Genomic DNA, 24,138 nt, shown 5'->3' with positions numbered 1-24,138 from the left:
CAGAAGAGTAATTCATAGAAAGGAAAAATTAAATGGGTGTATATTAAAATTAAAAATAATTTTAATTTCTGCTCTGGGAAAGATACTGTGAAGAGAATCAAAAGACAACATAGGCTGAGACAAAATGTTTCCAAAACATTATCTGCTAAAGGATTATATATAAAAAATAGGAGGAACACTTAAGACAAGAATAATAAAATAAAAAAAAACTTTTAAATATGTGCAAAATAGATGAACCAACATATCACTAAGGAAGATATAAAGATAACAAACAAACATTTAAGAAGATGTTCAACATCATTTTGACGTGATGAAATTAAAAATTAAAATAATGATATCACCTAATAGAGTCTTAGTCTACCACTACAAACCAGTTAGAATGTCTGAAATCCAAAATACGGACGATGTCAGTTGTTGGAGAATATGCAAAGAAACAAGAACTCTCACTCACTGCTGACTGAAATGGTAAATGTGATAGCTGCTTCAGTACACAGTTGGAAAGTTTCTAAGAAAGGTAAACATAGTCTTAACATATGATTCAGCAATCACACTTCTAGGTATTTATCCAAATTGATCTGAAACGTTGTGCCAACAAACAGCCTGTACCTGAATATGTACAGCAGCTTTACTTAGAATCACAGAAAACTGAAAGCAACCAAGATTCCCTTCAATAGGTGAACGGGTAAACAAACCACGGCAAATCTATATTCTGAATATTGTCGAACAATGGAAAAAAATGAGCCATCGAGCAAAAGAAAAGACATGAGTGAACTTAAATATGTATAGTTAAGAGAAAGAAGCTAATGTGAAGGGGCTTTATGCTGTATAATTCCAATTACGTGACATTGTGAAAAAGGCAGAACTGGGCCGGGCGCGGTGGCTCACGCCTGTAATCCCAGCACTTTGGGAGGCCGAGACGGGTGGATCACGAGGTCAGGAGATCGAGACCACCCCGGGCAATATGGTGAAACCCCGTATCTACTAAAAATACAAAAAATTAGCTGGGCATGGTGGTGCGTGCCTGTAATCCCAGCTACTCGGGAGGCTGAGGCAGGAGAATTGCCTGAACTCAGGAGGTGGAGGTTGCAGTGAGCTGAGATGGTGCCATTGCACTCCAGCCTGGGTAAAAAAAAAAAAAAAGGATCAGTGTTTTCCAACGGTTTTTGGGAGAGAGGAAACATTAAATAGGTGAAACATAGGAGACGTTTTACACAGTAAAAATATTTTGCATGATACTTAATGATAGATTCATGACATTATGCTCTTGTTAAAATGTATGGAACTTTACAGCACAAAGAGTGAACCTTAACGTATGCAAATTTGATAAATCATTCATGAGGTCAAGGGATCAAACAATGGAATGCAGAATGTAACAAAACAAATTACCCGTATTGCAAATGCATGAGCCAAGTTCACTGAGGAGGCTGAGGGGTAAAGGTCCTGGCTCCAGTAACTTGGAAATGGGCACTGTAGGTATGTAAGACTAAAGACCAATGAAACTGCACATGAGCACTATACCCTGAATGACAACGTTGTTTCCCACGGACTTACTTGTTAACAATTCTGATGCTGCTACAACTGTACAGTGGAGTTGAAGAACTAAGTCAATGGATGGTGGGATGGAAATATACAGATAACCCAGACAGAGGAGGCCGGAATAATTGGCACAGTCATGAATTAAAGTTGGATGCATCAGTATGAACTCATTTTTGCTTAAGAAAAATACAGGCTACCATGGTTGAATGTGTTCCTCAAACTTCATGTATTGAAAACTTAATTCCCAAATATGTATGTTGATTCTATGTGAGACATTTGGAAATTATGTAGAAATAGATAATGTCATCAGGGTGGAGACCCTATGATAGGACCAGTTGCTTTATAAAGAAAACGGAAGAGAGACCTGAGCTGACGTGCGCACTCTTGCCCTCTTGCCATGGGATTACCTCTGCCATGTTATGACACAGCAAGAAGGTCATCACAAGATGCTGGTGCCATGATTTTGGACTTGGCGGCCTACAGAACTGTAAGAAATAAATATGTTTTTAAATACATTCCTAGTCGCTGTATTCTGTCATGACCATAGAGAATAGACTAAAGCACATGCAGTAACATGTAGAAGCATTTTATATACATATATAAAAATATATATATATATATGTTTGTTACAACTAAGACGTCATTGTTTCCAGGATACAGCCTGCAACAAACATACCTAGTAGCCTTATCTGGATTTCGAATATTATCCTCCAGTGCAAGCCAATGCAATTAAATTAAACAGAATTCTTTGGATCAATGGATGCTTTCAGGACTAGAGAAGAAAATATATAAGATAAGCCTGGACCATCTTATAATATCAGGAAGTAAGTATGATAATTTAAACATGCCCCCTCCAAAATTCATGTGTTGTCAGTGTGACAGTATGAAAAGGTGAGGCCTCTAAGAGGTGACTAGGCCATGAAGGCCACACACAATTCTTAATGAGATTAAGGCACTGGTACAATATGCTTCACTCCCCATTCAGCTACCCTGCTCTCCAGCTAATCTGCTATGTGAGGATAAAGCGTTCCACCTGGAAAAAGCCCTCACAAGATAGCCAAACATGTGGGCACCTTAATCTTGAACTTAGCAGCTCAGAACTGTTAGGAAATACATGTCTACTATTTATAAATTACCCAGTCTGTGGGTAATTTCGGTTATAGCAGCACAAATGAACTAGGACAGAACAACACAAAACCAGAAACACACACACAGTTATGTAGGTGTGACAAGTTAATACAACCAAGCAACCAGCTCCCAATGGCCAAAGCTGGGACAATTTGAGGAATAAAATAATAAAGTCAGAATTGATGGTAAGTTAAAGTATAGAGCAAACACCCATGAGTCCATACTGATGTAAATATACTATTGGATAAATAAATACATAGGAATGAGAAACAGTTTTTTTATGCAAAAAGAAAAAATCCAAACAACTTTAGTGCTCTACCTTCAAGGAGGTGCAGTGCAATGCCCCATCCTCTAGGTGCGAGCGGAGCACATTGGCTTCCTATCAAAGAATACAACCAGAAAAGGGGGAAGCTTGACAAACACTGCCTCAGCCGGGTGATGAAGATCGACATCAGCAATTATAAGTCATTTTGATGGTATATGCACTTAATACAGTGTGCTAAAAATGACTCTTTTTCTCTGTGGTCTTCCTTTTTTAGACTCAGAACCCCAATCTAACCATGAGATAAACATCAGACAAATCCCAAGTAAGGGATTTTCTACATAATACGTAGCCAGTACTCTTCACACCTATCACAACAATCAAAAACAAGGAGAATCTGAGAAGCTCTCCCAGTCCAGAAATGCCTAAGGAACCATGGTGACTAAGTGGGATGTGGTTTTTGGCTGGAAACCTGGAACAAAAAAAGACATTAAGTAAAAACTAGAGAAATCTAAAGAAAACATTGAGTGTATTAATATTGTTTTTCAATTGTAAAAGCCTGCACTATACTAAATAAGACCTTTAATAGGAGAACTTGAGAGGAAGATTTATCTGAGGTCTCTAAGACAGTGATTTTCTTTTCCTGTGGTTCAAAATCAGTTATAAGTCAAAACATTTATTTTTAAAAAAGACATAATAGTGAGATTACCTCAATTTCTGGACAGTTACAGTGATACAGGTTGCAACGAAATCATTAAATGTAAAGTATTTGAATTTAGAAGATGGACTTTTGAGCCGGGCATCATCTTGGAATGTCTGCAGCCCCCAGTGTCTGGATTTAAAATGTAGAGACCGAGTCTCCAATAAGTCAAATGCCTTGTCTAAATTCCCCCAGATATCAAACTCATCTTAGAAATCATCTCTTTTGTTCTCAGGCCAGATTTCCTACCCAAGAACAATGTTGCCTTTTTTTATATCTTTATTTATGAGTCATGCTTCCGGAAATGTGTCTTAATCAATAGCATTTAAGTTCTATCAGGTTGGCGCCAAAAAAATTGCGTTTTTGGTCATTACTTTTAATGGCAAAAATACTTTCCACCAAACTAACACAGAGTTTGACTGTTCAAGTTCTTTGCCGAAGATTGTTTTGTTTTTCTGTAAAATATAATGAACTCCTCAGATTCAGGCCTGCGTGTGTGATAAGTATGTAAGTATAGCATATGCATATTCCTCATTTAGATATTCCAAGTACATGGAGGTGCTTGAGTGTCCGCTTGTAATCTGGAGAGTTTCCTGCAGAGATTGGCAGACAGGAGTCCATGCAATTGGTGCTATGCATTGCCCCCAAGCATTTTGTAATAAAAAATGCTAAACAATAACAATATAACAAGCCTGTAGAAGAAGAGGTAAGAGAAGAGAACTTTCACTTTCTGAAGTGCTTCCAGCTTAGCAAGGATAACATGTCACATCCTTTTTAACAGTGAGATAAGTAACAGGAAAGCATGAGGTTTGGAAAGGAAAAAGTATAGTCTGCAAATGAAAGTCTGCGAGCTCCAGAAGCAGCTGCCTTAAGTGTTCCATATCAGGACGAGAGAGACCCACAGGGCATTCCAGAACCTCAGAGGCAGGCCGGGAGTGTTCCGCTCACACCTCTGGGGGAAGAACCTGCAGCTCAATTACAAACAAAGAAAGCAATTCAGCTCATAAAGAAAAACTCCACGTATACGGTTCAAAGGAGAATCCAGTGAGACATCTTCCAGAGTTTCTTGCAGGCTGACTTGAACATTTTCTCCTGTCTTCAGCAGCTGACGCATTTACAAACATGTAGGAACATAGGCAATTCCTCAGTCATTAAACACTGTGGAATATGCGTTGGGGACATTGGATATAGAGTGCGAAATACCGAACCTCAGTTTCCACTGAGAATGAGGTAGGCAAGAACGGCTCCATATGGTGGAAGTTGTTAGGTCAGCAGTTAGAAAAATCTTCTGGATACCAACATTTAAATACGATGTGGAATTGGGAGAACTAATGACAAAACCAGAAATGATCATTTACATGTCACACTCTTTGCCCTAGAACGAAGATTTCACTTTATTTTGTTCTTTTACTTTTGTGACAGGGTCTCGCTCTGTTACCTAGGCTGCGGTCAGTGGTGCCAACATGGCTCACTGCGGCCTCAGCCTCCTGGGTTCAAGCGATCCTCTTGCCCCGGGCTCTTCAGTAGCTAGAACTACATGTACAGGCCACCATGTCCAGCTAATTTTTTGTAAAGATGGAGTCTCACTATCTTTCCCTGGATGGACTCAAACTCCTGGGCCCAAGTGATTCTCCTGCCTAGGCCTCCCAAAGTGCCAGGATTGCAGCTGTGAGCCACTGTGCCCAGCCTAGAATGAATATTTTAGAGAGAATAGATGTAGGAAGTCTAGGAAGGAAAATGTACTGAAGTGGGGTCAGTTGGAAAAGGATCTGGGCCCACTGTGTGCCTGGGTGTGTGAGTGTCAGACCCTCAGGCTTCCCATCTGCCATGCAGGTGTGAGCAGACGGAAGCACATTTCAGAAAGGCCTCCTTGTTTGAGCTGACCCAGGTTCTAGGCGACTTTCTCTTTTGTTTCTCTTCCACTGAATCAACTCCTTGCTTCCTTTCCCGACTCTTTTTACCCTGCAGCCATACTCATGCATCCCACACCTCACACATCCACAGTGTCAATGTTCATCACAGCAAGGCCCGTCCTTATAACTAGGCCAGTGCGTCTCTTCAAAGACATCTTTCTCTGGGGTACTAGGGTGCTGTTTCTGAAGCCCAGGCCACAGCAGAGCCATAGTTCTAGATTCGGTTCTTGGTTTTTGAGATTGCCTCATCAAAATGTGAAGCTGGTGTCATTTATTTCCCCAGACCCTAAATACTCACCCCTCACCACATCCCTTATCCGGCCCAATGACTGAAATTAAGAGCAGTCTTAGGTGTTTTCCTCATCGTGGAGGTCAGCCCTCTTCACCTTGGACCTGTCATCTGACTAACCCTCCTCCTAGCCTTCCCACTTCATTCTCCTGCTGAGCTAGTGATTCTTTAGGTGTTATATACTTGCCAATGTCTTATTACCGACGATGCAAATATATTCCCAATGCATCTTTTTAGAAGTTTCTCATGAAGATCAATTTAAAAGGACTCAAAATTTGTCTCCTATAATGATGAATAAATGTCTTATAATTGTCATCTACAACTTTTTTTTTTTTTTTTGAGACTGAGTTTCGCTCTTGTTACCCAGGCTGGAGTGCAATGGCGCAATCTCAGCTCACGGCAACCTCCGCCTCCTGGGTTCAGGCAATTCTCCTGCCTCAGCCTCCCGAGTAGCTGGGATTACAGGCACATGCCACCATGCCCGGCTAATTTTTAGTAGAGATGAGGTTTCACCTTGTTGACCAGGATGGTCTCGATCTCTTGACCTCGTGATCCACCCGCCTCGGCCTCCCAAAGTGCTGGGATTACAGGCGTGAGCCGCTGCACCCAGCCCCATCTACAACATTTTAAAGGAAAGACATTATTGTGTCAACCTCGCCCACATTGCTAAAGAGAATAATGCTGTGCATTCCTCTGAAGCCATGAAATAGAGGTGTCCACATAAGAAGCAACTTGAAGAAAATAACGCATGAAACATTTAGTTCCAGCCCTTGTGACGTCGGATGGGGCTTGGAGAAGATGCCAGTGCTTGCTTTCTCAGGCTGTTGCTTTATCATATATTTGGGTGGCACATCTAATCCGGGGTGCACGGCCTGGTGCAGGAATGCAATCCTCATTGCTGGGAGAGTGCCCGCTTTTCCCTTTGTAGTGGATCCCACTGCATACAGAAGTGAATGAACATAGGCTGCTAATCTATATTTTGCCCACCATCCAAAAGTATTACAACTTTACCTTCTGAAATTTCACATGACTGTTTTTATATGATGTGGTAGTAGGAACTACATGGGCTTCTACTTTGCTGAGGGTATTGACCCTTACAATTCCTCTATAAAATGACTGCCTTGAACTTATCAGATTAGACAATTCCCTTCTCCCTAAATAGCTCTTCATCTCTGACTCAGTGACGACCATGTGCTTTTACCTACAGGTGTACTTTGCATTGCCTTTAGCAAACATGGGTGGATTTCTTTATAACCCATGAAAGATAAGGCTAACACCAAGTAGAGTTAACTAAGTTTTTATTTTATAAATATACAATATTCTACTTAAATAAAGAATACCTTATAATCATCCAATGCAGTTGTTCTGCCTCTGGGTTTAAGAAAGAAACCCTAAAAATGTAGACACCAGTGTCAGTATTTTAAAGAGCCTAATTAAAGAATGACATATTCATCTTCATCGAGGTCACAGAAAATGACTCAATAATCAATTTAATTCCTTTCTTTCTATCTATCCTTTCATTTCTTCCATTTTCCTCCCTTCCCTTTTCCCTTTCTCCCTTACTTTCTTCCCTCTTCCTTTCTTTTTTCTCCTTTCCTTTCTTCCTTCCTTCCCTCTTCCTCCCCTCCCTCCCTCCCTTCCTTCTCTTTAATTCTTCCTTTCCTCCCTCCCTTCCTTTCTTTCATTTCTTCTTTCCTCCCTCCCTTCCTTCCTTCTCTTTCATTTCTTCTTCCCTCCCTCCCTTCCCTCCTTTCTTTCATTTCTTCTTCCCTCCCTTCCTTCCTTCCTTCTCTTTAATTCTTCCTTTCCTCCCTCCCTTCCTTCCTTCTCTTTCATTTCTTCTTCCCTCCCTCCCTTCCTTCCTTCTCTTTCACTTCTTCCTTTCCTCCCTCCCTTCCTTCCTTCTCTTTCATTTCTTCTTCCCTCCCTCCCTTCCTTCCTTCTCTTTCATTTCTTCCTTTCCTCCCTCACTTTCTGTGTTTCTTCCTCCCTGTGTCTTTCCCCTCCTTCCATTTGCTTTGTCTCACTCACTGTGGTGACAGGTTCTCCCTGAGCCCTGTCACTAAGTTACCTCTTTCATCCTTGGCACCCACTGATAAGGAAAGTCCAGTTTAGCAGCCCGGCAATGCTCATCTCAGTCTCCTCAGATACTTCCTGCTTGATTGATTCCCTTCCACTCCTTCAGTTATTAGAGCTTAGGATCCCAGATGTTCCCTTCCAGGCCACGGCATTTGGTCTCCTGGATGAATTCCTTTGTAATGACTCAAGAGCCAACCTTGCCCTTTTGTCTTGTCTTGGTTGAGCTGCACCTGTGATTTCTGATCTGACCTCTCTGTCAGCACAGCCCCCTGGGTGGTTGCTTTGTATTTTATATGCCAACTAGAAGCCCTGACTAGCATAGCTCTCTGTTGATGCATAATTGAATGGAAACATGTACAATACAATTGAATTGTAGTTTGCTTTGGTTTTTGTTTTTTTCCAAACATGAGCTCCATGTGAAGCAAAAAAAGGATATTTTTCTTTGAATAAACACGCAACATAGATCCATTAAAATTCTTTCCCTTTAAACATCCAAAGTCCAGCAGTTTTAATGATTTAATGGAGCCTCCCTTCTTGTGAGCAGCAGAGTTTTTCCAGGACACAGAAACTAATATGCCAGCTTTTGAGTCAAGCCTCACATACCAAACATTATTCCAGAAGTCGAGAAGAATAGAAATGAAAGTTAAAAAAATAGTAAGTAAAAAATCACTTTATAAGCCAGTTCACTAAATCAATCACTGTTGAGAATAGAAATTCTGGGTCACTTTTCTGTCTCAGTTACAAGTAGTAAGTATGAGTTCTGGTGATTTTTCTAGGATAAAATATTTGACAACAGAAAACTGAAAAAAAGTGTGGCATCTTTAACCCTTCCATATTTTATCTCCCTGCCCAAGGAAGGGACTTATGATCCTTTCCTAGGCCATGGTTCTTGAAGGTTACATTGGTACAGGAAGTAGATGAAGCAGACCTCTGGTTCTAAGGACTCAGTCAGGCACTGCAGTAAGGGTTGTTACGAGCTGTGAATGTGAAGCCAGGACAGAAGAGTGGCCACTCATCAAAAAGTTAGGGGCGGACAAATCAGTAAGTCAGAAATCCAGCAGCAAAGCGGACAAGCTTGGCTTTCAAATGAAACATGCAGCTAGAAGAGGAAGTGATGATACAATGGAAGAGAAGACTGGAGAGAAGAAAGAACTCACCAACCTCTGCCAATGCTGAACAAGTGCCAAGGATAAGCCAATGTTATTGAATCCTCATAACTGTCTTAGCTAATTTAACAAATGAAGAACTTGAGGCTTTCAGAGGATAGGAAATTATGTGGATCACACAGTTAATACAAGGAAGAGAGGGCACATCTCAGGAGAGTCATGAAGATTAATGGAAATCAAAGAGGCAGATAGGGAACAAGAAGGAAAGCATAAGAGCCAAGGTATCTTGGTTCTGAGGTATCTTCTCTCTTTGTCAGAAAAGTTCTATGTTTTCTAGGGTCTAATTAAAAGATAGGTATATTAGTCCATTTTCATGCTGCTGATAAAGGCACACCTGAGACTGCGTAATTTATAAACCAAAAGATGTTTAATGGACTAAGAATTCATGTGGCTGGGGAGGCTTCACAATCACGTCAGAAGGTGAAAGGCACATCGCACATGGCGGCAGGCAAAGAAAGAAAGATAATCTAGTGAAAGGGGAAACTTCTTATAAAACCATCAGATCTTGTGAAACTTGTTCACTACCATGAGAACAGTGTGGAGGAAACCGCCCCCATGACTCAGTTATCTCCCACCAGGTCCCACCCACAACACTTAGGAATTACCGCAGGTAAAATTCAAGATGAGATTTGGGTGAGGAGGGCACAGTCAAACTGTATCGGTTTGCAACAAATTATAGCAAAAGACAGCAAGGGAGATAGGACTGTCTGTTGGTTCTGACCCTTGTTCTTAGCTGACGGGGACAATACCATGTACCCACTGCTTATTACTATAGTGGAAATACCTTCCAGGTGGGTGAGGCTGTGCACTGAGCCTGCACACCTCAAACTTATTTTTCACTTTAAAGTCTACATTTTAAAGTCCTTTATGATACTAGCATAACTCATACGTCTCTAAGTTAGACAAAAAATTAGTCTGGAATTGAATGCAGGTGGTTACTGCAGGATATTAGCACTTGTAAATTACCAAGCAGGACTGCTCTCGTGCTTTTCTTATTTCCCGTATTGCAGAAGAGAAAACTGAAGCATTAGAGAGTATGAGTAACTGAACAAGCATTAAGCCATCCCAAAATCAGAAGGAACTGGGATTGAAGCTGGAGTCCATCTTACACTAAATCCTGTGTTCTTTTCACTGGATCTTATAAATGTCAATCAAACAATCCTGTGAATTATTCGCTTACGTCATTCCCACATACAAACTTCACTACACTCAAGTCAAACAGCTGAAACACACCAACACGGCTAATGCCAAGGGCTGCTTCTGTTTGATTTTTTTGTATAATAGTGTTCTCAGAATTGTCATTATTTCTCAAAAGTAATTTTGTATTCATGTTTTCTGGTATAGTTATTTGAACTTTAAAAACAACCAAAAATCTATGGCAATCTCAGAGTTGTTTGCTTATTTTTTCAGAGTTGGATAAAATTCAGTGCTGCTGAACTCCCCTGGCTCTGATTTTAGAGATAGATATTTCATCAGGAATCCTAGAAGAACAATTGAGGGAACAAGGAAATCTCATCTTGCCGTACGTTTTGCCCCAATCTGTTTTTCAAGGCTCTGTGACCGTTATATTTTCCATAAAACTGATCTTCATGTAGACTGTGATGGTGAATTTCACAGCAGCAAATACAATTACCCCCAAACGGTGCAAGTGTAGTACCTGTCTACCTCACTGCAGAGAGTGTGATCTTAGCATGTAAACCGTTATTGGGGGGAATCATACCAGATTTCAGTTTGATCAGGGAGTGCGGAGTTGACACATGTTGGAGGTGAGAATTATATTGAGTGTTCTTAATTAACAGTTGTGTGTGATCAGGGATTTAGAAGTTAGCACCTGTGAAAAAGTGAGAATTGAATTCAGAACGGCCTACCTAAGCGGAATAGCTGCCCTGTGGTGGGTGGAGCTTAAGGCCTTTGCCAGGAGATGTGTAGGAAAGCCAAGGTGAGTGACGTAACTTGGAGGCACGTGGTGATGCTTTATGTTTTTGGGGAAAAGGAACCGCATGTTGAATCAAGTATTATTTCCACTTTGAATTCCTCCAGAATCTGACCACTTACAACTTGGATATCCAGTTTTGTCGCAAATTTAACAATTCATTTTCTGCAGGAAAGGCAGCATGGCTCACTAGAAGGGAATTGTGTTTGGAGTTGGATAGTACTGGTTGTATTTGGCTTCCCTAAATTATTCATTTATTTTTGAGACAGAGTTTTACTCTTGTCACCCAGGCTGGAGTGCAGTGTCACCATCTCAGCTCAATGCAACCTCTACCTCCCGGGTCCAAGAGATTCTCCTGCCTCAGCCTCCCAAGTAGCTGGGATTACAGGTGCCTACCACCACGCCCAGTTAATTTTTGGATTTTTAGTAGAGACAGGGTCACCATGTTGGCCAGGCTGTTCCCAATTTCCTGACCTCAGGTGATCTGCCCACCTCCGCCTCCCAGAGTGCTGGCATTACTGGTGTCAGCGACAGAGGCTGGCCCACTGATTTTTGTTGTGTAAACTTGGGTATGGATTTTTCTTTCTGAAGCTCAATTTCTCCATCAGTAAAGTACGATTTCTGATTCCTACCTGGCAAAAGTGATAAAAAGAGTTAATGTAATCCAAACATAACACGATTAACAATAGTATATAATAAACAGAACAAACATTAGGTCATTGCCCTCTTCTGAGACCTAGCACCTTCTCCTCCTAACTCCCTAAATATAAGTTTTTTTCACGTGGCTTCTGTGCATCATCTGGGAAACTGTGTGCCCTTGGATTATTTTACTTTCCTTTTCCATTTGTTCAAATATCTCCCTCTTTGTTATGTGTTTATAGTAGCAACAACAACAACAACAACAAAATCCCTGTTTTAATCTCAAATTCAGATTTAACTGGGTACCCTGCATCTTTCTTTGCTAAATCTAGCACACCTACCAAAGGAGATCTTGCCTTTTTAGACTTGAGGATTTGGGTCCAGTGGTCTAATTATCTGTCACGAGACAAGTGCCTAACACTCAGTAAGTACTTATCGATTAGAAAGGTGAGAACGTATAACACGCACCTTGCTTAGTTGTGTTCAGACTTGCTTTATTAAATATATTTTGCTTATTTGTTTGAACTAGATTCTAAGTCTATGGACCCAGAGTCCTTAGTTTATAACAGTCATTATGGCCTGTCAGTAAGAGTTAAAATTCTTGAATTTCACAATTATGTGTGAAATTTCCCAGAAGACGATAGTTTAACACAATAGCTTTAGTCAATGGCAGACTTTCAGTAAGGCTAAATCTTAAGCTAAAAGAGAAATTGTCCTTTACATTGCAGGGAAAACGATGCTAATTAATGATTTTGCTAACAACTATTTTTGCTTATAAGCACTTTCAGTTACTTTGCGCATAAATATCCGTCTACCTTATATTGTCAGAAATAATCTTTTTTTAATTCCTCAAGGTTATTTTCTTTGTATTTATTTAGCTATCTATTTGCCTGTTCAGTTACTTATAGTTATATAGGCAGCAAGTCAAAATACATTTATTGAGCATCTATTCTGTGCCAGCCACTTTGATGAGAGAGGAATACAAGGCAATGATTGAGCCTACAGAACTTGGGTCCTGAGGCCACTGAAGCTGTTTTAAGAAGATAAAAATTAAGAAACAAAGCAAATAAGGAATAGAGACAGGGCTGTGCATGTGTGTTTATGTGTGTGTGTGTGTGTTTATGTGTGCATGTGTGTGCGCGTGTGTTTGTGTGTGTGCATGTGTTTGTGTGTGTGTTTTGTGTGTGTGTGCACGTGCACGTGTGTGTTTGTGTGTATATATGCACATACTTTTAGGTAAGTACTCTAAAGGGAAGAAACTCAAGGAAAAATGTTGGCTCAGTCCTCTTACCCTATAGACTTATGAAGATTAAGCTGGCACACACTTTCTCAGAAAAGAGGAAGTGAAATTTGTATGAAACTATGATTGAATCATACATTTATTCTCTTCTTTCTTATGTTATCATTACTTGGGTCTCCACACTGAGTGGCCAAGAGCCAAGTTTGGTCATGTGTATAACAGTATTTCTACCCTCTTCTCTTGTATAAGCTTGTAAAGTTTTACAAAGGTTAGAGAGCAGATTTAATAATGATACCCAATATGAATCCATCAGCTGCTTCTTATTTTCATTCTTATTAGAATAAGCAGTGGTGGAAATTATTCCACAAATGCAAACGCACACAAATGACCACAGTTCACTACAGATTATTTTCTAGCTTGGGATCCAAGGACAAAGATTATATAAATCTGAAAAAGAAAAGGACACATCAGCCCATTAAATATTAAAATGGCATTGCTTTTGAATTTGAAAATGTTTATTTTTTTAAGTGAAAAAAATAAGATAGTTTTGAGATGTTTAATTTCTGGGATGTCATAAATTTATAACTGTTTACCAAATAATACCTACAAACCCATCGAACAATATATTTCCTTCTATTAAGGAAATATATTGCAATGCAACTCTGATATTTAATAACTTCAACTTACCATTTATTTTGGAAAGGCTGGTAAGTTATTTTATAGTTAACATTAATAAATAGAGCACTATTTTAAAATAGCAAGAAAAATATGCAGCTTAACAGAACCAGTAAATGAAAGCTTCATAAATCGCATGTCTTTCCTCAATTTCTTTTCAGGAAATCAGTGGAATTATAAACTGTCTGCAAACAGTTTTGAAACCATGCTCAGGGTGCCTGGCATCCAGATGGTAATGATGATATGTGGATAGCATGGTCTTCTTTGAGTTTAACTATATGATTTAAGCCAAATAATAGGGTCCACATGGATTGCACAGAAAACCAAATCTAGCGGAAGCAAACAGCATAAAAAATGGGAGCACAGTGACCTGTCCAAGTTCTGAAGCCAAGAGAAGAGAGAGAGAAATCCAAGGAAAGAAACTGTGTGATGCCATGGGATCCTGAGATGAATTCTGCGCTAAAATGAGGGTAGAGGGTCTCTTTTTTTTTTTTTTTTTGAAAGAAGGAGAGAAAGAAAGAAAAAAAAGGAATGAAAGAGAGGAAGACAGCAAGAAAAAGAAGGAGAGAGAACAGAAATGTTGTTTTATTCTAAAAATGGGTATTGAAAACCTCTTTTATGCCAATAATTGTGCTTAATAATGGCCGATCAATATTTCATTTAAACCTATGAGTAGGTGTGATGTGGTACTGACAAGAATGTGTGTTTTGTGTATTTAAAGTGGAGAGCTCTATAAATGTTTATTAAGTTTACTTGTTCCGGATCTGAGTTCAAGTCCTTTATAGGTCTTATGTATCTGGGTGTTCCTCTGTTGGGTGCGTATATATTTAGGATCGTTAGCTCTTCTTGTTGCGTTGAGGTAGACGATCTCTTTATGCTCTCATGGGCTGGCATAAAGGGTGACGACACTGGAGGCAAATGCCCACCCTCTGCTCTCAGGTAAAAGATCCTCTGGGGAGAGAGAGAAACATAAACAGCCATTCCATCGGACCTGTGTGAAGGTGGTGAATGCAGGCCCCACATACAGCGGAAGAGTGGGTGAGGGGCAAGGGTCAGTGAAGGAGACAAAAGTGAGTTTCAGGATTTCAGGATTAAGGAGTTCAGGTGATACCTGTTTTGTTTGTTTGTTTTTAGTTTAACCACATGAAGACATTTTTGTTTTTGTTTCTGTTTTTATTATACTTTAAGTTCTGGGGTACATGTGCAGATTATGCAAGTTTGTTGCACAGGTGTATACACATGCCATGCTGGTTTGCTGTATCCACCCCCCGCCATCATTCTCATTAGGTATTTCTCCTTATGTTACCCCTCCTCTATCCTCTATTCCCCACCCCCTGCTAACCTTCCCCTAGTCCCCCACTCCCCTGACAGGCCCTGGTCTGTGATATTCCCTCCCTGTGTGCATGTATTCTCATTGTTCAACACCCACTTATGAGTGAGAACATGCAGTGTTTAGTTTTTATTCCTTTGTCAGTTTGCTGAGAATGATGGTTTCCAGCCTCATCCATGTCTGTGCTACGGCCATGAACTCATCCTTTCTTATGAATACATAGTATTCCATGGTGTATATGTGTCACATTTTCTTAATCCAGTCTATCATTGATGGGCATTTGGGTTGATTCTAAGTCTTTGCTATTGTAAACAGTGCTGCAATAAACATACATGTGCATGTGTCTTTATAATTGAATGTTTTATAATCCTTTTGGTATATATCCAGTAATGGGATTGCTGGGTCAAACGGTATTTCTAGTTCTAGATCTTTGAGGAATCACCACACTGTCTTCTATAATGGTTGAACTAATTTACACCAACATTTTTGGTAGAACCAAGCTTGATGTTTCAAGTCTAGAAACACTGAATAGTCAGTGGTCCAATTATCTTTTTCCAGAGAGAGAAAAGAAGTCGTTTTTTTTTAAATATCAAAATCTACCAGATTTTTACTTTTTGAGGGGAGAGTGTTGCCCTGTTCACATCACATGTGCAGCACCTATCATAGAGACCTATCATTGTAAGTACGTAATCAATGCCTGTTGTTGAATAGATGAGGCCCTCAAAGATGAGCCGTTCTAGGCATGGCTGACTCAAGGTTGTCTTCCATGTCTCACTCAGCCCGAACTGCCAGAGGCCAGTGCACTGTGAAGATAGCACAGATGTTGAGGAGGACCCCCGTCTGTTGTCAATCCAGTGAATTTGGCTTAATCCTCATCTTAATAGACTATTAAAGATAAAACACTGCCTTCTCATTTATGCAAGTTCCTGTATCTGCTTGTTGAGAAATAGAAGCCCTATGAGAAGTCCTTCCCGTTAGCTGGTTTTCGCAATGCACACATGCTTAACACATACACACATACATGCATGCATGCACATATGCATGTGTAGGTACATTTACCCCACGTATCCCTGTGTGTCAGACATCAGCTGATTGAGGCTGGGTATGGTGTGTGGGGAGGGGGACTGGCTGGGAGGGATCCCATGTATTGGGTAGGGCACCAGCATCTCCTTAGCACTTCCTGCCCCCACCTCGCATTCTTACACTTGCTTTTTTTTCTCCTTCTCCTAACCAAAACATTTCTTACTTTTAATTACCCTCAGTTCTTTCCTCACTCAGCTCCTTCAGTTTTTGTTTTTTTTTAATTTTTCTATTACAAACCAAATCCTTAGAGGCCTGTGCATTTCACTTTGTGCTGATTATTCCAAACATGTCTAATTGTTCCCAGGTCATCTTATGCGTTTTTTTAAGGGCTTCTAATAAGACACAATTACTCAGGCAGTTATTTTGTCTATAATACATTTTACTATGTTCCATTTCAGCTCTGATTGATTTTATTTTGTGTTGAATACCTCTGTCAATAATACACATTATATGTTTTCTAGAAAACTAATCATATTTGTTTATTTTTGGTGCAGAATGCAGAGGTCACCAGGATGGAGACAGTGTAGACACATGTAAGTGTCAGAGGCAGGATCCCAACACCCTGTTCCTTCTTGGCTCATCACACATCCCCCACCCTGGGCATTTTTATACCTAGGTTGGGTCCCATCAACCTGAAAGTCTCAAAGTTAGGTTTTCTGTTTCTTATAAAATGACATCTTCAGGACTTAAATCATCAAAATACTTTCATTCCTCCTGAAAATAATGTTTCCATGCAGTTACCATGATGAACTAATACAGTAATAAAAAATGGTCTTTGGCATCGGTTCTTAAAAACGGACCAATCACAAAACAGCTGCCATTACTGAATAATGATTAAAAAGTCAAAAAAATCTGAAATGATATTAATAAAATGTGTATCTAACACACTTGATGTGAACCATTTTGCCAAGAGAACTCTTAAAGTAATCCTTTGAGAGAGGAAAAATTCACAACTTTTTCCACCAAGTAAACACTTTCTACATGTCAGCCACATTAATCATCAAGTTTAGCCTGGAAATATTGTGTTACAAAGCAGAAACTGAGGCTGTTTAAATACAAACCAACTGATGTTGTTCATGAGTAACTCCAGAAAAAACTGTGAGACATTATTTCCAGTGGATGATAAATCTTTGATTCCATCACTCTGCTGACATCTTGTCTGTTAATGTCAAGAAGTCTGACTTTTTTTCTAACCACAGCATATCAAACATCCCATTTGACCTTTCTGAGCATTTACTCAAGCTGAAGTGTTTCCAGATTCTGCTCAACTGTACCCCAGCAAAGCTGGTGTCTCTTCTCCCTTGAGGAAAATGGGTGAACGCCAGTGCTTTGCTGGTAAATATTTGACCACCAGCTATCCAAAAGAAAAAAAAGAGTCATAATTTGTGATGTTGGTCAATTCCTGAGGCGTAACTATTTCCACTGTTGATGAATTAAAGCCACCAATTTGACTTGAGCTTAGAGTTGGGAAGAAATGTATGCATGACAAGGTGGGAGAGCTGGCTCTAGTCACTCGCTGGGGGTTGTAGACTTTCCACCACTGGGGGAATTTACGAGATGAGGAGCTCCAGCAGAGGAGTAGACAGTTTCCCCTAGGTGTGTGGATGAGAGCAGAAGAGAGGGAGGTGTTCTGGTAGAATCGTTTGTTAGTTCAGGACTCTGACGAGTGTTCCAGGGCAAGTGTGCAGCTTGGATTGGTCATATGTGTCGAACAAGTAAGTCAGTGCAATGAGTAGGTGGTACCAGTTCTGAAGCTACACGTAGGTGTCCTGGTTATTTTCAAACTTTTATCCTAAGAATTACACATAGCTTTTCTCAAAAACTCAGATTTCTTATTTTTTACCCAAGCTGAATTAGTCCTTTTAGGGAGAGCCCTGAGAAATTACATTACAGCAAGTGTCATCACTGTAATTCTACGGATTAGGCAAGATTAGGAAACAGAGAAATTAAAGCCTTGTCTTGGGGTGTAATTATCCAAGGGAAAGAAGTAGAATGGTGGTTTCTAATTCTCACTGTGCAACAGAATTACCCAGGGAAGTTTAAAAATTCTGCTGCTTCTTAGCCACTCCAGAGATTAGGATTTCATTTGTCTGGGTTGGGAAGGCTGGACATCTGTAGACTTAAAGAGTGCCCAGGTGCTTCTGGTATGCAGCCAGGCTGGGAAGCGCGGATGTGGTCCCCCTGAGAAGGGGACTGACAAGAGCACTCAAGGGAAATCCACAGTTTAAGCCGAAACGTGCCATGTCACAACTGTAGCTTCTATGTTTATAAGTTTATCTTTCTCAACAAATTGTGTTCTCCCGGAGACAAGGGCTCACGTCTGCTTTCCTTCTGTGCCCCCAGCACTTAACTGGCAGTGGGCATATGGTAATCCTACAGTAAATGTTGAGTGAGTGGATGTCCTAATTGGCTTACCTCATTAATGGCTTAGTGATAATGTGTTGATTAATGCATTATCCTGTTCTGAGTAACATATTTGTGTTTCTATGGGGCCATCTGCAGACAATGACTTAACCCAGAGAAATACCTCCCCTGCTGTGGCAGGCAGGTGGGGGAGACATTTTTTATTAAGCCTTTCTCTTTCATCCAAATTGTATTATGTGGGCAGCTCGTTTTTATTAAAAACAGTCTAGTGTCCTGGTGTATTTTATTTTTTAAATGTGTCTTAAATATCAACTTTCCAGCTGGAAAGTACAGGGCAGGGTTTTGAAATAATTATTTTTAAAGATATATAAACTGGATAGTATTTCTATATTTACAAGCAGCTAAAGACATGTAGTGCTAGATAAGGTAAAATCTTTTCAAATGTGAAAAAAATGGCATTTTCCTCATAGTCAGAAAAGATTCCAGAATTACAAACATTAATTTGTTCCAAAAGCAAATTTTTCATTCTCAACGCACCACTCGTCTGTAGAACGAGCACAGCACATGTTCACATGTACTCCCAGAACCTGTGGTCTATTTGGTAAATAACGTGTATGTCATTCTTCGCTCTCATGACGAATTATGAAGGAATCCATCCTGCGTTCCCTCTGTATGCTTATCCCATGTGTCTTACCTCTTCCTTGTTGGTTCTCTTTATTTTCTCAATGACAATTAAAATGGCATCCAATGAGAAACAAGGGCTTCTTGCTTACTACAATTTGTTCCGATTCGATTGCTTTAAAGTGAACAATCACCCACTCTCCTCTGGGAAGACATTGTGTCCTGGGGGCTGGGGAGGGAAGGAACTTCTGTGTCTCTCCCTGCAGCCTCCTCCACCAGGGTGTGATGGGGGAAGGCCAGCTGGAGATGAGCACGGTGGTCTCTGTATCTGTTACACAGACATCTCTACTAGCAGCAACCTTGCACACCCAAGGGGACATTTGGCAATATCTGAGACATTTGGGGTGGCCATAACTTGGGGAGGGGTTGGTAAAAAGACGGTACTGGCATCTAGTAGTAAAAGCCAGAGATTTGAAAAGCATCCAGCAATACACAGGACAAACCCTAAAACAAATGATCATTCATCCCCAGAGGCCAACAGTGACCAGATTGAGGAGCTCTGACCAAGGACTATATTCATATTCATATCTATGTATCTCAAGGTGACTTCTTATGAGAATGCACCTTGCCCTCAACAATTTATGTGGTTTCTTGTCTACATTTCCCTTTGCTGAACTCCAGCAAATTCTTATAGGACAGGGCAGCATTATGCCACCTCTGTACCTCCCAATAACCTAGCATAGACCCTAGGGCATAAATGTGCAGGAGCGTTTTCTGAAATGAAGTCAGAGAACCCAGCAGGCACTCTCTGTCCTGAGCCCTCCGTCACTGGCTCTTCCATGGTATGTAAAATAATTTATTTCGTATTGCACCTTGAATGCCTCTGTAAAAGTACAAATGATACCTTGGAGGCAAAACACTGGAATCACCCTCCATCTCCACGCCTGCACTGCAAGGCCACCGTGAGTCCCTTACACGTTCATGCCAACACCTACTCGGAAAGCTTGCTGCTCTTAATTAGCGTTAGCTACTGTTACTACTACTACTGCCAGTGTTATTACTAATATTACTACTACCAGTGCTACTATCACTAGTATTACTACTACCACTATCACTGCTACCACCACCACTACTGCTGCCGCCATCACTACTACTCTTATTACTACTACCACTGCCACTACTACTATTACTACTACTGCAACCAGTACTACTACTACTTGTACTAATGCCACCACCCCTCTACTACTGCCACCGTTACTACTATTATTACTAATGTCACTGCCACCACTACTACTGCCACTACTATTACTGCTGGTACCACTACTACTAACACCACGATTAGTACTATTACTACCACTACCACCACCACAACCGCTGTTACCACTAATACCACCACTAATGCCGCTATTACTACCACCACTACTACTACCACGAATACCACCACAAATGCCACTATCACTACCACCACGACTACTACTACCACGAATACCACCACAAATGCCACTGTTACTGCCACCATTACTACTACTGCCACTAACACCACCACGACTACTACTACCACTAATACCACCACTAATGCCACTATCACTACCACCACCACTACTACTACCACTAATACCACCACAAATGCCACTATCACTACCACCACGACTACTACTACCATGAATACCACCACAAATGCCACTATCACTACCACCACGACTACTACTGCCACTAATACCACCACTACTATTACAGCTACTGCCACTACTACTATTCCTACCACCACCACTACTGCTATTATTACTGCCACTACCACCACTACCACTATCACTACTGCCATTGCCACTACTGCTGCTACCATTACTACCACCACAGCTACTACTGCCACTAATACCACCACTAATGCCACTATTACTACCACCACAGCTACTACTGCCACTAATACCACCACTAATGCCACTGTTACTACCACCACAGCTACTACTGCCACTAATACCACCACTAATGCCACTGTTACTACCACCACAGCTACTACTGCCCCTAATACCACCACAAATGCCACTGTTACTGCCACCATTACTACTACTGCCACTAACACCACCACGACTACTACTACCACTAATACCACCACTAATGCCACTATTACTACCACCACCACTACTACTACCACAAATATCACCACTAATGCCACTATTACTACCACCATGACTACTACTACCATGAATACCACCACAAATGCCACTATTACTACCACCACGACTACTACTGCCACTAATACCACCACTAATGCCACTATTACTACCACCACGACTACTACTACACTAATACCACCACTAATGCCACTATTACTACCACCACGACTACTACTACCACGAATACCACCACAAATGCCACTGTTACTACCACCACGACTACTACTACCAGCACGACTACCATTGCTGCTACATTACCACAATTACTACTATTGCTACCACTACTACTATTATTACTACTACTATTGCCTCCTACTCCTCCTTCTGCTACTATTATTGCTATTTAATTATAATTAATATAATGGTGAAAAGGATGTCTAGCTCATTGGTTTATGCCCAAAAGAAAATCTCAGTTTTTCTTTTATTTTTTTCCTCAACATTTTCCCAACCATTCTCCACCCTTGTCCTTGGTAACCAGCTCTCTATTCTCTCCTATAAATCCCACTTTAAAAAATAGTCTACATACAAGTAGAATTATGCAGTATTCGTCTATCTGTGACAGGCTTATTTCACCTCCATAGGGTCTTCCAGGTTCATCCATGCTGCTTTCAACAGCAGGATTTCCCTCCTTCTGAAGGCTGAGTAGTCTTCCATTGTGGCATATGCCACATTTATTGATAAATGCCTTTATCTGTTGATAGACACTTGGGTGGATCCCATGTCTTGATATTGTCACTAGTGCTGCCCTGAAGATGGGTGTGCACATCTCTCTTTGACATATTGATTGCCTTTGAATATATAGCCCCAGTAGTGGGACTGCCGGATCAGGAACTCTGATTTCCAATGCAATAGTCCTTAAATGGGGGAGGGGAGTGATTTTGCTTGTCTCCTAAGGGAAATGTGGCAATGTCTGGAGATTTTTTATTTTCTTTTTGATTGTCCACAATGGTGGTTGCTACTGGTACCTAGTGGGTAGAGGCCAGAGATGCTGACCATCACCCTGAAACACACAGACAGCCCGTAGCAGAGAATTATCCAGTCTCGAATGTCCCTAGTGTCAAGGCTGAGAATCACAGAAGTAGGCCAATGCTTGGCCCATAGCTGGGGAGCAACCGGCAGCTCTGCCCTCACCTGCTGAACACCAGCCTGTATTCTCAACTATTTCATATCTGGAGCACAACCCTGCCTCCTGCCTTGAGCTCACTTTTGGAAAACAAAGCAATGAAAATTAATTTGATGCCATCAGACTGCCTTCATGGAAAGGCTCTTGCCACCTGGGAATTCTTACTCCATCTCTGTTTTCCTCCTCCAGAGACCAGCTGGGCCCTGGGAACTGGTCATGTTGGCGCCAGGAGCCCACAGGGCTCAAGTCCCTGGAACCAGCTGGGACATATGACTGCCTGCATGTCAGCCATATAGAAAATCCTGTGATTTGGTCACAAGGGGGCTAGGAATGGAGCAGCCAGGCCATGCCCTCACCCCTCACCCTCTTCAGTGTGCTGAGGGCTGCCTCAAAGGAGAAATAAAATAAAATAAATTAGTGAAAATAAATAAATCCCAGATCTGTCATCATGGGGTGTCAGATGCGCCTCTTCAGAGTCACCTCCCAGGGTTAGGTGAACACTCCTGGGGGAGGGGAGCATGCTGAAGAGTTTCAGGGGAGTGCGGCATCATCCGTCAGCCTCTAGAAACCTCTCTCTCAAGGTTCAAAAGGGATCTCATCCTGAGAGCAACTGCACGAGGAGGAGCTCCTTCCCCTGTATAGATGAGGATATTGGCAACAAGAGCTAATATTCATCACATGCCACATCTAGTTCTAGAAGGTGTTGCATGTGGGAACTGATTTCACTCTCATCAGTGACCCCAAAAGATTGTAAGGTGTGGCCAACACTCTACGAATGTGTGGGATGACTTGGAATATCCAATTGGTTTCTCCTGACAGTCACCTGAGTTTAAAGCTAATGAAGACATTTGGGGAAAATGTGTTAAGATGAGGTTCACTGATAACGCCTTTTAAAACCCAGCTGAAAAATTTTATTCTCAATCTAAATCTGGGCTCTAGACGTTTATACATGTCAGTTTACACACAGCCTGATCTTTACTGTGACCATTTGGGTGACACCAGGTGACATTAGTGAAAAGTCACAAATACAGACTTTTTAGATGAATTGGCTCTTCCTTTCAAGGGTTGTTAGAGAAGCTGACTTTGATGAGGTGAGAGCACTGTAATTAGCTCAGCAAAATAAACACTCATGTTATTTTGTGTCAATATACTTTTTAAACCTCTGAAGATAGTTGTATAGAGAAGAAAATAATTTGTCCTATTTATTTGCTTTGAGATGTCACTTTCCTAATTTGTAAAATCTAAATTTGTGAGAGAAAGAAAGCCAACTACCTAAGTTAGGCCTCCAAGCCACCGTCCATCCCTTCTGGGCCCTGCCATCTCTTTCTCATTCCATAGTTGAGATCACAACTTGGAGGACTTTCCTCACACTAGGGCCTGTTCTTTGTTTCCCAGAAAAAGAGGCTTTCAACACAGAGTCCCATGTATACGAGGCTGTCAATGAACACTAATCAAATTAAGAAGTGGATGGTTGGGTGGAAATGATTTAAGAAATGCTGGCCAGGTGCCGTGCCCAGCACTTTGGGAGGCTAAGGTGGGTGGATCACGAGGCCAGGAGTTTGAAACCAGCTTTGCCAACATGGTGAAAACCCGTCTCTACTAAAAATACAAAAATTATTTGGGTGTGGTGGTGGGTACCTGTAATCCCAGGTACCTGGGAGGCTGAGCCAGAAGAATTGCTTGAACCTGGGAGATGGAGATTCCTGGGTGAGCCAAGATTGCGCCACTGCACTCCAGTCTGGGTGACAAGAGCAAAATTCCATCTCAAAAAAAAAAAATAATAATCCTAACTAGGGATTGGGAATTTCACTGGAAACTTAGAAAATTCAACTTATATAAAGTCTATGAATTGTCCATTTTTGTGTCCATACACTCAAATGCTG

Source organism: Callithrix jacchus, chromosome 14 (genome assembly GCF_049354715.1).
Source record: "Callithrix jacchus isolate 240 chromosome 14, calJac240_pri, whole genome shotgun sequence".
NCBI classification, from domain to species: Eukaryota; Metazoa; Chordata; class Mammalia; order Primates; family Cebidae; genus Callithrix; species Callithrix jacchus.
This window is presented reverse-complemented; position numbering follows the sequence as displayed.